The sequence below is a fragment of the Agelaius tricolor genome, unplaced genomic scaffold, assembly GCF_023055355.1.
Source record: "Agelaius tricolor isolate 1412-34295 unplaced genomic scaffold, bAgeTri1.0.p SCAF_4, whole genome shotgun sequence".
In the NCBI taxonomy this organism is placed as follows: Eukaryota; Metazoa; Chordata; class Aves; order Passeriformes; family Icteridae; genus Agelaius; species Agelaius tricolor.
Genome location: NW_027269264.1, coordinates 49,708,678 through 49,722,664, shown reverse-complemented (window position 1 = coordinate 49,722,664; position 13,987 = coordinate 49,708,678). Strand labels below are relative to the sequence as shown.

Genomic DNA, 13,987 nt, shown 5'->3' with positions numbered 1-13,987 from the left:
GGGGCGCGCCTGTGTGTGCGGTGCCTCCCTCCGGCTCAGCATCCGTGGGGAGGGAGGCGGCGGCGTGTCCGCAGGGGCGTGGATCAGTGTGTGGCTGTGGGGGGTGCGTGTGTGGGTGTGCGTGTGTTTGTGTTTGCGAGCGTGTGTGTGTGTGTGTGTGTGTGTGTGCTGTGTTTGCGGGCGGGTGCGCGCGGCGCGGCGGGGCCGGGAGCGCGTCCCCGGCGCTGTGCCGGGGGGTGCGGGCTGAGCTCATCGCTGGCTCCCCGGCGCTCCTTACCAGTGGCTTCTGCGGTCACATGGGTTATGTGCTGGAGTTTAAAAGAGCTTATAGCCCCCGAGCCGGTGCAGAAGCAGCCGGTGGTTGCATGGGGTAGCGCCGGGAGCGGCGGCAAGGAAGGCGCCGTGAGTAGCGGGCGGCCGGGGCCGGAGGGCGGCACGGGATGTACCCCCACCCGCGGGACGGGGGAGGCGGCCTGCGGGCACGGGGGTCAGCGGCGGCGAGCCGCGGGGCCCGCCGCCCAGGGAGGCGGAAAGGAAGGCGGGGGGCAACGCTTTCTTCCCCCGCAGTCGCTCCCGGTCTTGTGCTCCCTCCCGCCCCGCAGCCGCGCACCTTTCCAGCGCCCGCGTGTGTCCGCGCCCCGACGTGGGCCGCGCGTCCGCCCCGCCGTGAGGAACCAATTTGGGCAGCTCAATACTTTCCTGCCCCGCCGTGCGCGTGTTCCTGGCGGGGAGGGATGGGGGGCGAGGGGCCGGAGCGTCCCCGCACCCTCCGAGACAGCGGGTCCGCATCGGGGCGCGGCGGTGGCACCCCCGTCCCCTGCCTGGCGGGACCCCCGTCCCATGCCCGGCGGGACCCCCGTCCCCTGCCCGGCCGGGAGGGCATCGCGGCCGGCACCAGGTTGAGGGCTGGGAGGGATGAGTTCTCCCTGCGGCAGTGCACGGGGCTGGAGCGGCTGGGACTGCGGGGCGGCTCTTTGTAAACCGGAGCCCGTGGATTTCCTGGGCGGGAGAGCAGGCTTCTTCTCCGTCTCTCCAAAGGCGCAACCTGCCTTCTTCTCTGCTGTGGCAGTGCAGATTTTATTTTTTCTTTTTTATTTTTTAAATTTTTTTTTTCCCCGAAGTGTGATTTTTATAAGAAAAGTGTCTGCATGGTGCTTCTGGGGAACTGCTCTCCCTGGGTTAGGCAGACAGTTCATCCCGAGCGTGAGTACAAGGGCTGCTTTCCAGAATTGCATAATACACACCGATCCCTATGCTGCTCAAAACTCCCTGACATTTCCACATCTTGGTGACTTCCCCCACTGCAATCCTGAAAACGAGTTGTGACTCCAGTCAGCTCGTGAGCCAATTTGTGGTGTCTTCACTGAGGACAGAACCAGGTCTGCATGTTCCAGCTTCCCTGGCTCCTCTGGCAGTTGTTTCCTTAACCACTAAACTTTTTTTTGGTCTAACGATCGGCACTTCTTTACTCTCTTATGTTCCCCACCCCAAGCTTACGGACACATGTGCAGGGTCTGTTCAGAGGACAGGTTACAGAAAGGGGATTGCCTGCAAAGCTGTTCAATTTCTTTTCCCCATCCCTTTGTGTTTTTAATTTGTGGGATGGTTGAGGAGGTCCTTTCCTCGGATTGCTTTTTGCTCGGGAACTTGCTGGCATCTCCTCGGATTTAGCGAATTTCACTGGCTGTGCCCACTCTCAGCACACCACGTTGTGTACCTGTGTGAGGGACAGGACCTGCACATGCTGCTGCCAGTCCCACTGGCCGTGTGTTCAGGCAGCGAGGCACTGACATTGGCTGCTTTCTGCAAAATGTGCAAATATTTGGGAGCAGCCGATCTGGATCCCTGCCTTGCCCCTCCGTGAGGAGTTAGAGCTTTGCTGTGATGTCTGGAGATGTGCAAGGGATGCTCGTGTCCGGCCAGGCAGCATGCTGAGACCAGGTCCTGGGACCAGAACTCTCTGGGGCTCACTGCACCAGGAGGACTTTCCCAAGACAGGCTGAGCTTTAGAAATGAGAGCCTCGTGCCTGGCAGTCTTCCTTGCGACAGCTCCTCAAGATAAGTTTATCAGAGCCTCTTGTCAGAGCAAGCCAAGCCATGATCTAATGATTGTACATTATCTTTGGTCTGATTTACCCCAAGAGGACCCCATTGTGCCAGGACTTTGCATCCCTTTTCCCCTGAAAAGTGCTCAGCAGCTTCTGGACTTGGGGAAAGCCCTGATACCTCTCAGAGCCACAAAGCTTGTGATGCACACACACATTCAAATAACTGTGCAGCCAAGGCTTAGCTTTTGGAGACGTGACTGACTCTCTGAAGCTGGCAGCAGGAGTTTTGTGGGTGCAAGCCCCAGCTCCTGGCCACTCTCATTTAATTCCCTGCAAGCTGGAGACACGCATCCTGCTCCAGCTCAGTCTGGGGCTGGGTGTGCGCCTGGGGAGCCTGTCTCTCAGCTCTGTCGTTTATTATTGCTGCCGCTGCCATTATGCCTGACAAATGAGAGTTGCTGAGTAATGTGCTGTTTGTGTGTAAATATCTGAGTGCTCGCAGCTGAGCTCACTCCTGCCACTTTGCAGGAAGCCATCTCAGCACCTTTCCCCTGTGAAGACCTGGGAGTGCAAATCGTCCTTCTGCGGGGACCTCCCCACCGCCACCGCCAGCTCTAGCCTCCGCTCGCCACTGCTTCCCTGCAAGCGTGAAGCCTCCATCCTCTCCGGCTATCGTGGCAGCCCTTCTGCTTTCCTGAGTGTGAGTCAGGGGTGGGAAAGGGCTGTGTGTGTGTGTGTGTGTGTGTGTGTGCTCAGTTGCTCCCGAGGGTCCCTGTCCGAGGCAGAGTGAGTTTTGGGGACTTTGAGTGTTTTGATGGAGACAGTCATGCATAACTAGGAAAGGAGTTTTTGCGTTGGTTTGGGTTTTTTTTCCCTGCCTACTCAGCCCTGAGTTCCCCCTCATTTCATCCCAGCACTGATGAAGATGCTAAATTGCTCCTTCCCATATTGTTTTCATCCCATTTGCAGATTAGCATCCAACTGCTTCTTGCAGTCAGTACTTGCTCAGCCCAGCTAGGCTGATCGCAGCTTTTTTAATCTCCCCTTGTAAATCAATCCCTTCTGCCTCCTGATAATTTTTGTCGCTCATTTTTCTGAAATCCCTCCAATTTGTCCATTTTGTATCGGTGACGTATGCCTGGCCCTAAACATGATGTATACCAGGCATGGCAGCGTGAGGGAAGGACACCTCCTCCCCTCCCACCCCGCTGGGGCTTGTGATGCTTTGTCAGCACTGAACTGAGTTACTTCCCCATTATTCTAAGCTATAGTCCCTGCTCGGTGTTGCAGAAGAAAGCAGCATACTCAGGTCAGTGCCCTGGGGAGAATTCCTCCAAATTTTGGTGATGGGTTACTGAGATTTGGTTGCATGCTGGTAGCAGATGCTGGAAGGGGCCGGTGGTCTAGGTGTATTCCTGGGGTCCCTCTTCCCACAAGAACTAATAGCTGAACAGGAGGGATGAGGAAAATAAGAGAGGGCAAGCTGGGCAGATGGGGAAACTGAGGCACGTGCACGCACATTTCCTGTGCATCTTTCCAGCTCTTATTTAGGTGCTCTGCGTGTGGGGTGTGGTTGCACTTGTTGGTGTTGCAGCTGGCATGGGCATTTTTCGAGGAGATGCTGGATCTTTGGTCAGAGCAGGCTGGCACAGAGGGATGCTGGGCTCTGGGCTGATTTTGTTCATTGCTTCTCGTGCTCGTAGCCAGAGCCTGATGCCACAGGTGCTCTCATGGGGAAGAAACAGGGTAACAAAGTGCCTTGCATTCGCGCACTTTGAAGTTTTATCATGCCAAACCCTGAGCTCCTAGGACTGAGCATTCCCATTCCCTGGAAGGGCCGTGCCCTTCCAGGATCTGTCTATTTTTAGGAGGAGTTGTATTCTGGACAGTGTCCACTGCAGATGCTCTCTGCCTCCTCCTCTTGGCCCTTCTCCAGGGACACCCTTTGGGCTCTCTGCTGGACGGGCCGATCTTGCCGGGGCTCCTCCGGGGCAGAGCAGAGCCGAGCAGAGGTGGCACCGTGCTGGGCATGGGGACGCCTGCTGGGCAGTGGTACCCCGGGGTGCTGGGGAGGGACAGCGAGCTCACGCTGTCCCTTGCATGAACTGCTGTGAATGTCATTTCGCCGTGCTCTCGAGCCAGCAGGACACGGTGGCTTCTGCACGGTGTGGCCAAGCAGGGGTGCTGCTGCCTGGGCCAAGTGGTACCCGGTGCTCGGCGGTGCCCGGCGCCGGCCCGTTCGCCAGGATGACACTAGGGGGCACGAGATCTGCTGGAATTCCTTTGTTGGGGATGGGAAAGGAGGCTGCAAAGCTGCTCTTGACCCTTCATGCCCCGTGCATCATTCCCCCGCACGTTTTGTAGGAATTAGGAGTGTTAAACCCCACGAGCTGTCCCGGTAACTCCTCCTGCGGCCAGGGCAGGACGCGGCTCTCCGGAGGCTGCTCCGCTGGCTCTGCCCGTCGCTGGCCGTGGAAGCAGCAGGATAGGGATGGAAGCGGTCAGCCGGAAACATCTCCGAAGCAAGGAGGTGGTGGATGCAGCCGGAGTGCCAGGGAATCTCCGGGGAATCTGGGAAATCCAGGAAAACACCTTAGCATGGTTTTAATGCCTCTCTAGAGGCGTTGTCCAGAGCAGGGATTAAGTTAGATTCAGGGCTGGCTTTCAAGATGCAGCGTGTTATGGTTTCATTTTCTGCTGGTTGTTAAATTCATGCATGATGTCTCCTCAGGGTCATGTTTTCCCAAAGCAGCAGAAACTTTAGAGAGTCTGATTTAATGAATGGTTCTGATCGATTTGAAACATGGAGAGTGTGTGTGTGTATGTGTGTGTGTGTATTATATGTGTGTCCATCTACATATCTGGGTGGGGTGCAAAGAATATGTTTTTGAAGGTATGTTTATGCATTTCTGCATACATCCAGCTGTAATATTGTCCTGAGTCCTTAAAATCTATTATTCCAGCTGTGAATGCGTGTATATATATTAAAGCACTGTATACTGGAGTCTTTCTCTCTTGTTATAATAAACCTCACAGAAAGCAAATAAAGAGACATTGTTCTCATAGCAAGCTTTTAAGGGCTCAATATTTATCTTCTATGAATTTTGATAGTTTTTGTTCAGCATGTTTGCAGTTATGATGGTGGTGGGGGGTTTGCCTATCTACTTCAGATTTTGTGTTGTTGGGAAACTGAAAACATTTGGATCGTTTCAGCTTATTCATTAGGTAATGAAAACAGAAGTCAAGCTTCTGGATTGAAATGTTGGCACTTGATATCATTCTGGCATATTAATTTCTCAATGGTTAGGGTTTTTTCTAATGCCTTCCGTTGCCAGATACCAGGCTCCTTTGCTGGAGCCGTGCTGCTCTCGCGAGCCCCCGGGGCAATATTTTTAGTAGGACACTGATGCATCGCAAACACTCCTGTACTCCGAGAAAAAGCTTTGCTGGCTGTTGTTGGAAGTAGCGCCAGGATGGGTAGAAAGGAGAGATCAGAGGAGGACGGTGCTGCCGCTGCGTCAGAGCGTTTGCTTTGTGCCTGAGACGGAGGTTTTGTGTCGGGTCGTGCAGGTGCTCTGCCTGTGCGGATGTGAGGGCAATTCCCCAGCTGGCTTCTGAGACAGGACTGAGGAGCAGGGGTTTGTTTATTTTGAAATGCCTTGTGAATTGGAAGGAGGTCCGGGAAGAAGTGCCGAGTCAACTTTCAAGTCAATTAGGGATGTGTCTGGAGGTGTGAAGTGGTTTGAAGGGGACAGGGTGATTTGTCTGAAAGTGTTACCTAATTAGAGGGTGTAGTCAGGGCTCTAATTAGCCATGACACCCTAAAGATGTTATCAAAGCCCCCTTGAGGCATGGCTGATCCAGTGCCGTGGCTGTGAGCTGTCTGGTCAGTGTGGCCGTGCACGGCCGGAGCTGCCGCCCTCTGGCTCAGAGGCAGCCCAGATGCTTGAAGAGGCTCTTTTCCTTTTCAGGCGACTCGTGATACCCTCCGGGGCTGCTGCCAACGTTGAGTGATGTTCATAAAGTCACAGAATGAAAGGAAAGCCTGCAGCAGTAGGAAGAATTAATACTGGTGCCCACTATGTGCGAAATCTCCTCTCTTTTCCCTGAGGGGGATCACTTTCTGCTGCTCTCTGCCTGGGGGGAGGCTGGAGGAGGAGGGCTGTGAGGATTTGCATTAAGTGATGCTGTACTAACAGCTGATGGAGGAATCGTGACCCCTTTCTTAGCATTGCCTGACAGAGGGGACATGGGATCTACTGAAATCTGGCTTGCCCAGACCTGGTTGTATTTAAATACTATGCAACACACCCTGTGAGGGGGAACTGGTGCAGGAAGCAGTACAAGAAGTGCTGGGTAAGAGGGAAAGGCTCCCGGGAAGGCTTTTCTCTGATGTTGGAAGGAGCTTACAGCCTGCACCTCTGCTGGACCACACCTGGATGGTGGGTGTTGTTTCCCTTTTGAGAGCTGGGGCTGGAGGTTGCTCCCTCTGGGGCTGCTCTCACTGCCTGCTGTTCATCTATCAAAACCATTGTTCAGTCAGACATGTGAGGAGAGGAGAGTGGGAGTTGCCCATTCCCAGCAGTGGTGCTAAGAGCCAGTAGGAGCCACCTGAAGCCAGGCTGGTGGATGAGTGTGGAGAGCAGGGCCATTGCCATCTCAGCAGCAGAGAGCAAAAGAATGCTCTCCACTCTCAGGGCTGAGGTCCCCGTGGCTGTCAGAGCCCTCTGAATTGCCAGGAGAGAGCAGTGGGTAGCTCAGACCTCCTTGGCAGGAAGGAGCTACTGTTACTCCTGTGCCAATGGGAAATGAAATGGATCCTGGGGCTAGGATGTTCCCGGTGTGCTTCATCAGTGCTGTGAGGAGCCTGGGTCTGCAAAGGGACTCTCTTTGCTTGTGTAGGTGGAATTGCAGCCCCCCAAATGCAAACACACAGCCAGGCACACTCCCGTGCTAACAGTTACCAAGGGATGCGCCTGCTTTTAATTATGTGGGTGTTAAGCCAGTGAATTCATTTTGTTCACAAAGTTGCAGCCTGGTACTTTCCTACTGCTCCTGGTCTCTGGTGGCATTCCCAGACTCTGAAGCACATGTGCCCATAACTTGGGGACTGGGTTTGGTAACTTGGAGGACGGTGCCACACAGGGCTGACCCAGGCAGCTCTTCCTGAGCTGTTGCCGTGCTGTGCCAGTGCTGCAGGGGCCACGCTGGATTTTAGGGTGCTGTGTTATAGGTGGTGGATGGGGAGCTGCTCCCTGTGCTGTGGTGTCACAAGCTGATCAGCACAGAGGGAGAGACCTGCACTGCTGCCCTCCTGCCTGGGGAAGCAGCCTGGGTTGGGCACCTCAGCGCCCGGCACGAGATTCAGTTGTGAATTCAAACAGTATCATGTATAATAAAACAACCTTATCTCTGCTTTTGCTCTAGGTACACCCTGCACCACAGTCCTTTTGTCTAGGGCCTAAAAATGCTGGTGATAATGAGGACACATCCTTTCTTGTGGTTAAAGTGTGGTTCTCAGATTCAAAGGGGAGGCAGCTTGTGCTAGACTTCACCACCAATGTGTGATTTACCCTCCTCTGTGCCACTGAACTGAGGGCTTGAAAAACAAATATGTTAAAAGGAAGGAAAGACAACAAAAGGCTGCTGGTGCTCTGAAATTTGATCAAAAAAACCTCTGTCCAGTCCTCTGGGCTTCTCACTTAACGATGAGCTCTAGAAATAACAGTGTTACAGCGAAGTGCACCCACAGATAACTGTGGGTTTGGGGACGGGACTGCTTTGTTCTTGAGGAGCCAGGTTGAAGTTCATTTTGGGTATTGAAGTTCATTTTGGGTATTTTTACTCTCCCCCAGAGCGAGAGGAAGTTACTGTCACTCCATGCCATTCAAAGCCATTCAGAGCCATTCAGAGCTGCCTGGGACCTCTCCGCTTTGCAATCCTTGTCTAGCCTGTTGCCTCTCCCCAGCATGCCAGACACACATATGGGTGGGAGGCTGCTGGATTTGGGAGCCCAGCTGGTGGGGGTGGGAGAAGTCCCACCAAGCTGCCGCCTCTGTTTCTCCCGGCTGGGTTCAGAGCGGTTTCCTCTCGTCCCACGTCCCGGCCATGTGCGGGGCGGCCGGCTCCCCACACATGTTGCACAGACACATTTCCGTGCTGCCTCTCGGTGCCTGCCCACCTATTTGCAGCTGGGGGAGCTGAAGCTGCTCTTTCTTGTGATTCGTAAAAAAAAGTCTCTCTCTGGATGGAGTTGTCTGTGCTTTTATTGACCTGGTTACGGGAACGACAGAGGCTTTTCCGTCTCCTGGACGCGTGATTTCTGCAAGGGCTCTGGAGCAGGGGCCGGCTCTTGCTGCTGGTGTGTTTCCAGTTCTCCTAACGTGATTAGTTTGACAGGCCCATTGGGTATGCTGGCGAGTCTAGTTTTTATTCTGTGCATGAAAGTAAGTGCTATGACACGGCACAGAGCACCAGCTAATGCTGACATCTGTGCAGGAGGGACAGATGTCAGTATTTTTGGACAGTATTTTTGGCTGTGCCTCAGACATGCTCTGCCACCTGGCAGAAACCCCTTGCCCTTTTCATGGGGCATTTCTGTAATGTCTCAACTTCCTGACCATTTTGGAGACTCTTCCCTTGTATCTGCAGTTGGAGTTGTTTTGCCAGAAGGTGCAGTTTGAGCTCAGTGAAACCTGAGTGCTGAGGACATTCCAGGCATGCACCTGATGACTCTCAGTGAAGGTGTCCATCCTTCAGAAGTCCAACAAGCTACCATCAGTCATTCTCATTGGCACATTTGCCTGTTGGGCTCCAGTTTTGTGCATGTTGCCATCTTCCAGCAATGCTGAGGCACACCATGTTTTTGGGGCTTGTTGAGATGGGAGGAGGACTGGAATGGGGATCATTGATCATCCCTGCTCTGCAAGCTGCTTTTTGCTGTACACACACATCTGCTCTCCCCCAGCCCTCTTTGATCTGGATCAGCAGTTCCAGCTTCACCCTGGCTTGTTCAACTGCAAAGCAAGGATGAAGAGGAACTTTCCCAGCAGCCATGGTGGGTCCTCGACTTCAGGGGCATGCAGCATTTGTGCTTCTTAGATCTGGTAAATCTACCTCTGGTCAGGCCAGAAATGGTGGTGTTTTTTTCCCAAGCAGGGCTGCCTTATGCACAGGGTAGAGCCATTTCTGCATAAATGGACCTGGTATCTCCCCAGCTCCTTCCAGAGGAAGGAAGGAGATGATGGCATGACTTACAGAAGAGACAATGGCAAAGGATTTGTGTTGATGATTTTGACTTTGCCTCTCCCAAGGAATTGATCTAGCCTGTGTTTGGGTGTAGGACCCAAACTGGAGGTTTAAGTGTCACTGCACATCTGCTTTTAGGCTTGGAGGGTTCCCCAAGGCTGTTTGCTGTGGTACATTATCAGGGTCAGCCTTTAACCTTGCCACCACTAGGGGTTGGAGGCAAGCATCATTGCCTTCAAAGAGGGGAAGCTGAAACCTGGAGTGGCTTTGGGATTTCCTTGAGGTCCCAGAGCAGAGCTGGTGGCAGAAAACCAGATTTCTTGAGTTGCTAACAGCTCCTGCCAGCTGTGGGACACATTAGTAAACACTTGAGTAGATCAAAGTAGGGCATCCGGCTCTTTGTGCAGCACTGTGCTTATCTGTCTGTCTGTCTGTCTGTAGTGCTTCTGGCAGTCAAACCTAAGATGACATTTAAAGGCTTTACTTTTTTTCTCTCTTGCCGGTTTCAGATCAAATTTGCTGAGTTGTCAAGCTGAAGATTCTTTTCTCCTAAGTGCTGGCCCAGCAACAGCTCACTCTGCTGCATCCCTGCCTTGGAGGAGTCCAGCTGGGTTCCTCCTGTCTCCCATCACTGGCATTAACATTTGGGGGCTGGAGCAACAGCTTTGCTGGTGGACAGGAGAAAAGAAACAGATTTTAGCTTCCTCCTTCTCCCTGTTGATCAGGCCATTCTAGGCTCAGTTAGCAGCAGCTGTTCAAAAACAGCAGACAGAGCCAGGTTTGCACTGAAAAAGATGTTTTGGGGTGGAGAGGGCAGTGGTAGAGGCTTGCAGGCAAACTCTTCCTCCTCCCTAAGCCTGGCCCAGGTCTCAGAGGCAGGCACGTGTGCTGTGAGCTGGTGGGCTCTCAGCAGAGTCCCAGCAGGCTGGGTGTCTGTCTGGAGACAGCCAGGACACGTGGCACCAATCAGCCTCTGACCCAGTGGGTTTCAGCAAGGAAGGCGAGGGCTGTCCTTGTGTGTGGTGAGGAAATTGCTCCCGTGTCCCTGGAGGCTGTCACTCCAACACTTTTCTGTGCTCTGCTGGTGGGGAGCGGCACCAGAGGATGCCTCAGTTGCTGCTGTCTGCCTTGGAGACAAGCACAGACGTGTCTCCAGCTGGAAGTCAGCTTGGGGAGTGGAGAAACCTCCCCAGAACATGCATTTGCAAGCTCTGGTGTGTGGCAGTCCCTCCCAGGCAGTCACAACCTCCTGCCACTGTGTGAGCAGGAAGGCTCAGTGCCTGTTTCCTGGCATGAGGAGAGGATGGAGCTTACCCCGCTCTGGAATAGGGAACCAGGAGTGGCTGCAGGTGCTGGAGCTGGAGCTGGAGCCATCCCTTGATCCCAGCACCAGCAGCCAACTCCAGCTTTAGTCCTTGGAGCATTTTTGAGGGTTTTGTGCAATGTGGTTTCAACTCCATCCCTTCCTCTTGTGCAAGGCTCCTCCCTGAGCAGGCACAGTGACAAGTTAATCCTGAGACAGCTGTAGTTCTCCAGATTTTGCCAATCTCTCACCTTCCCCTCTACATTCACCAGACCCTGCCCAGTGCCTGCTGGGAGCTGTCTAGCAGCATCTTTCAGCAAGGATGGCAGCTCAAGAGGGTCCCCCATAACTCAGTGGGGTGCTGCCAATTTAACCCAGACAGTGGCCCTCTGGCAATCCCCTCTGTGCCTGTGCCTAGACAGCAGAGACACACACTGACCTGCACCTTGGCTTTTCAGGGCAGAGTCATGTCTATGTGGATGGAGCGAGGCTGTGTGACACAAGCACTTACAGCGTTGGCTTCAGTGACCAGAAAAGCCAGAGGTTGCTCTTGTTACCCAGACTAGGAGATGGAGGAATTTATTTATTGCTTTAACTCCTTTCCAGAAGTGGTTCAGATGCCTCAGCAACAGCTAGCTCTCTAAAACTGAGACCAAAAGCACAGGATTTTTCCTTTGCTGTGTCCTGGACAGTTTACCCTTTTAGCCATCCCATGTTCAGATGGTGTGACCAGGCTCCATGGGACTCAGGATCATCTCTCTGGAGACACCTTTGGGCATGGCCATGCCCACAGAGCAGCAGTGCTGAACCCTTCCATCTGCAGATTTGGGATCTGCCCTGGGTAGAGACTCTGGCTCAGTACTGCTCACTTTGAAAGCCCTGCCTGATCACTGTCCCCCCAACAATTGCTGCTGTGAACATTAATTTTTCCCAGATTTTTGCTTCCCTTTGAATATCTACACTATGGATCCTTTTCCCTGCATGTGTTAGCTGGTATTTTCACAAAGCTGAAGCTTGTGCTATTTCCTGCCTGTCTTTCTGTGCTTTCTCTTGCTCCCTCTCCTGTCATGCCTAAAACCACCCTGGGCTTTTTTTCTGCTCACTCCAGAAGAAACTGCCCCTGTTCTTCTGAAAGGTCATAAGATTGGAAGAAAGTGCCATTTAAAATATGAGGAATCTGTCCACCCACATCGTGCTTAGCACATCCCCAGCTGGAGAAAAGTGTCTCAAGACTCCTGGGGTGGGAGGATCAGCCAGGTGTCCTGTGGATGGGGAGAGCCTTTCAGGGCAGGGGCAGGCTGCTGAGGCTGCCAGCAGTTTGTGAGGGCTGCAAGGTGAAGCTCCTGGCTGCAGCAGTGATGGGAGGAGATCTGGGAGTTCCCGTTGCAGGAGGTCTGAAGAACCACACAGGATGGGTGCCAAGGATGAGGCAGCAAGGTCAGGCTGGATGGGTAAGAGGGGTGTCTTCTCTCTGGTGTTGTAGCTAGGGTTCCATGTAGGGAAGCAGGGTGTGTAAAAATTAGTCAGTTTGTCCTTTAGCTGTGTTTTTCCACTGTTCTCTGTAGATTCCCAAGTGGAAACTTATTTTAGGCTTGAAGCCACCCCAATGTATTTTGTTTGTCTAGCTGTGGGTGCTGTTCAAGCTGAGTCTGTGTGGGGAGTATGTGATAACTTCTTTTTTAATGTCTCCTTCTTCAGTTCTATGGTCCTTAATTGATATTTTTAGTCTTTTATCTCTTCCAGCTGCTGCACTTGTCTCTCCTGAAGGAGAATGATGCCGCAAAGAGTGGGACAGGTTTGCTGCAGATCCTCAGGCCCTGAGCTGGGGACAGTGCATCCCCACTGTTGGCTCCTCCTGCTTTGCCCTAGTCCTCATGCCGTGCTGTGGCATTTTTAGAAGCCATGAGCAGTCCTGTTTGCAGGAGGAGACTGACACAAGGTTCCAAGAGGATGGAGTGGAAAGGTTGCTTTACCTATCTGGAACAATGAGCCCCTTTGTGCACTTTTTTCTTTCTTTTTTTTTTTTTTCCTTTTTTATACCTTACCTTCCTTGTACCCTGCCTCAAAGAAGCAGGAAAATACTGCTTTTCCCAAAGCCAGGTACCAGGGGACCACCGCCTCCTGCCATAAGCTCAGGAGTCAGACAGCAGCTTAAACACTAAATATATCTGCCTCTGCAGCTCTTGGCTTTTACAGAAATAAATCTTAAGGAGGTAACTTTTTGCTGTGCAGTTCTCAGGGCTGGCTCTGCTGTGGTTTCCACTGAGATAGCATTTGGCTAACACAGCCAACCAGGAATGGAACAGGCCTGGAGCTGTATAGAAAGTGATTAAGATAAGGCAGGGTTATGATTTGCCTGTCTGATCCTGAGGCTTTGTGCATTATTTAGTGTGTGTAGCAGGAGGTCAGTAGCCTCCTGATAATTTTCATTAGATTAGTCAGGCAGGATAATCACCTGCTCAGGAAAAAACCAACTCAACACTGTCTGTTCAATAGTTGGGGTTTAACTGAAAATAAATAGTCTTGTAATTATAAGGACATTGTCAAGGTCAAGAGGCTCAAAGATTCGCTTTCTTTTTTCCTCTGGTGTGTTTACAGAGATCCTGCAATTCTTTGTGAGATTTTTTTTCCTCCCTTAAATTCAAATTGAGATCTTCAGGGCTCTTAAAAGAAATTCAACACTTCCACAGCAGTGGACGTGAGTGGTGTTGCAATAGCCAAGTGGTACTTGTGCCCTGCTGCAGCTGAGTGACCCCATGCTAATGAGCAGGGCACTTGCAAGCGAGCTGGGAGCGTGTGCAGCCAGCCCAAGCAGAGCTAAACCAGAGTAGAAATGCTCTCCCCTCCTCCTCTGGGCTGACTGCAGGACGGATCCAGCCCAGAAGACCGGGTCCTGCCAAGCAGGCAGAGGATATCCCCTCCCTGCAAGCAGTCAGTCCAGCACGAGTGCCACCCTGTTTAAATGAGGATGTGCATTATCTCCTGGGGGTAACTTTGCTGCTGTAATTAGCTGAGGCTTTCAGAAAGCCCAGGAAAGAAGAGGTGGGAGTGAAGCTGATGCCATAACCAGTACCAATGGGTTCTGCAAAGGGTGCTTTGCTAAAGAAACTGATAGGTTATTAGAGCTGGGGTTGGTGCTTGTGCAGTGCCAAAATGCCTGCCCTTTTTCACCCTAGAAGGGGTTGTGCTTGCTATTTATCTTCCTCATACAACAATAAAGCCCAGAGGGACCTTTGTAATCTTCTTAATCTGTCTAGCTGCAGACTGGTGCTTGCTGGATGAGACTTAGGAATAGCTTTCAAGTGCTCAAGGTAGATTCAGGGATGATGGTACTAGCCCAAGGTGATGAGAGCTTGCTGTGTCCATGCTGGTGCTGTGGCTCCTTGGC

The 13,987-nt window shown here is 52.6% G+C and overlaps 1 protein-coding gene across 7 annotated transcripts in view; it reads left to right on the top strand.

Annotated features, from left to right (window-relative positions):
• Positions 1-207: 207 nt before the first annotated feature.
• The window catches only part of CNTFR (ciliary neurotrophic factor receptor), a 201,769-nt gene continuing 187,989 nt past the window's right edge, over positions 208-13,987 (top strand). For 2 of the 7 annotated variants that reach the window (XM_071425693.1, XM_071425690.1), the window contains exons 1-2: positions 208-402; positions 2,577-2,748. The gene's annotated coding sequence lies outside the window, so the exon portion shown is untranslated. Of the gene's footprint in view, positions 403-2,576; positions 2,749-3,232; positions 3,358-13,987 lie in introns of those variants that run through there. The other 5 variants (XM_071425689.1, XM_071425695.1, XM_071425692.1 and 2 more) reach the window with 5 other exon arrangements.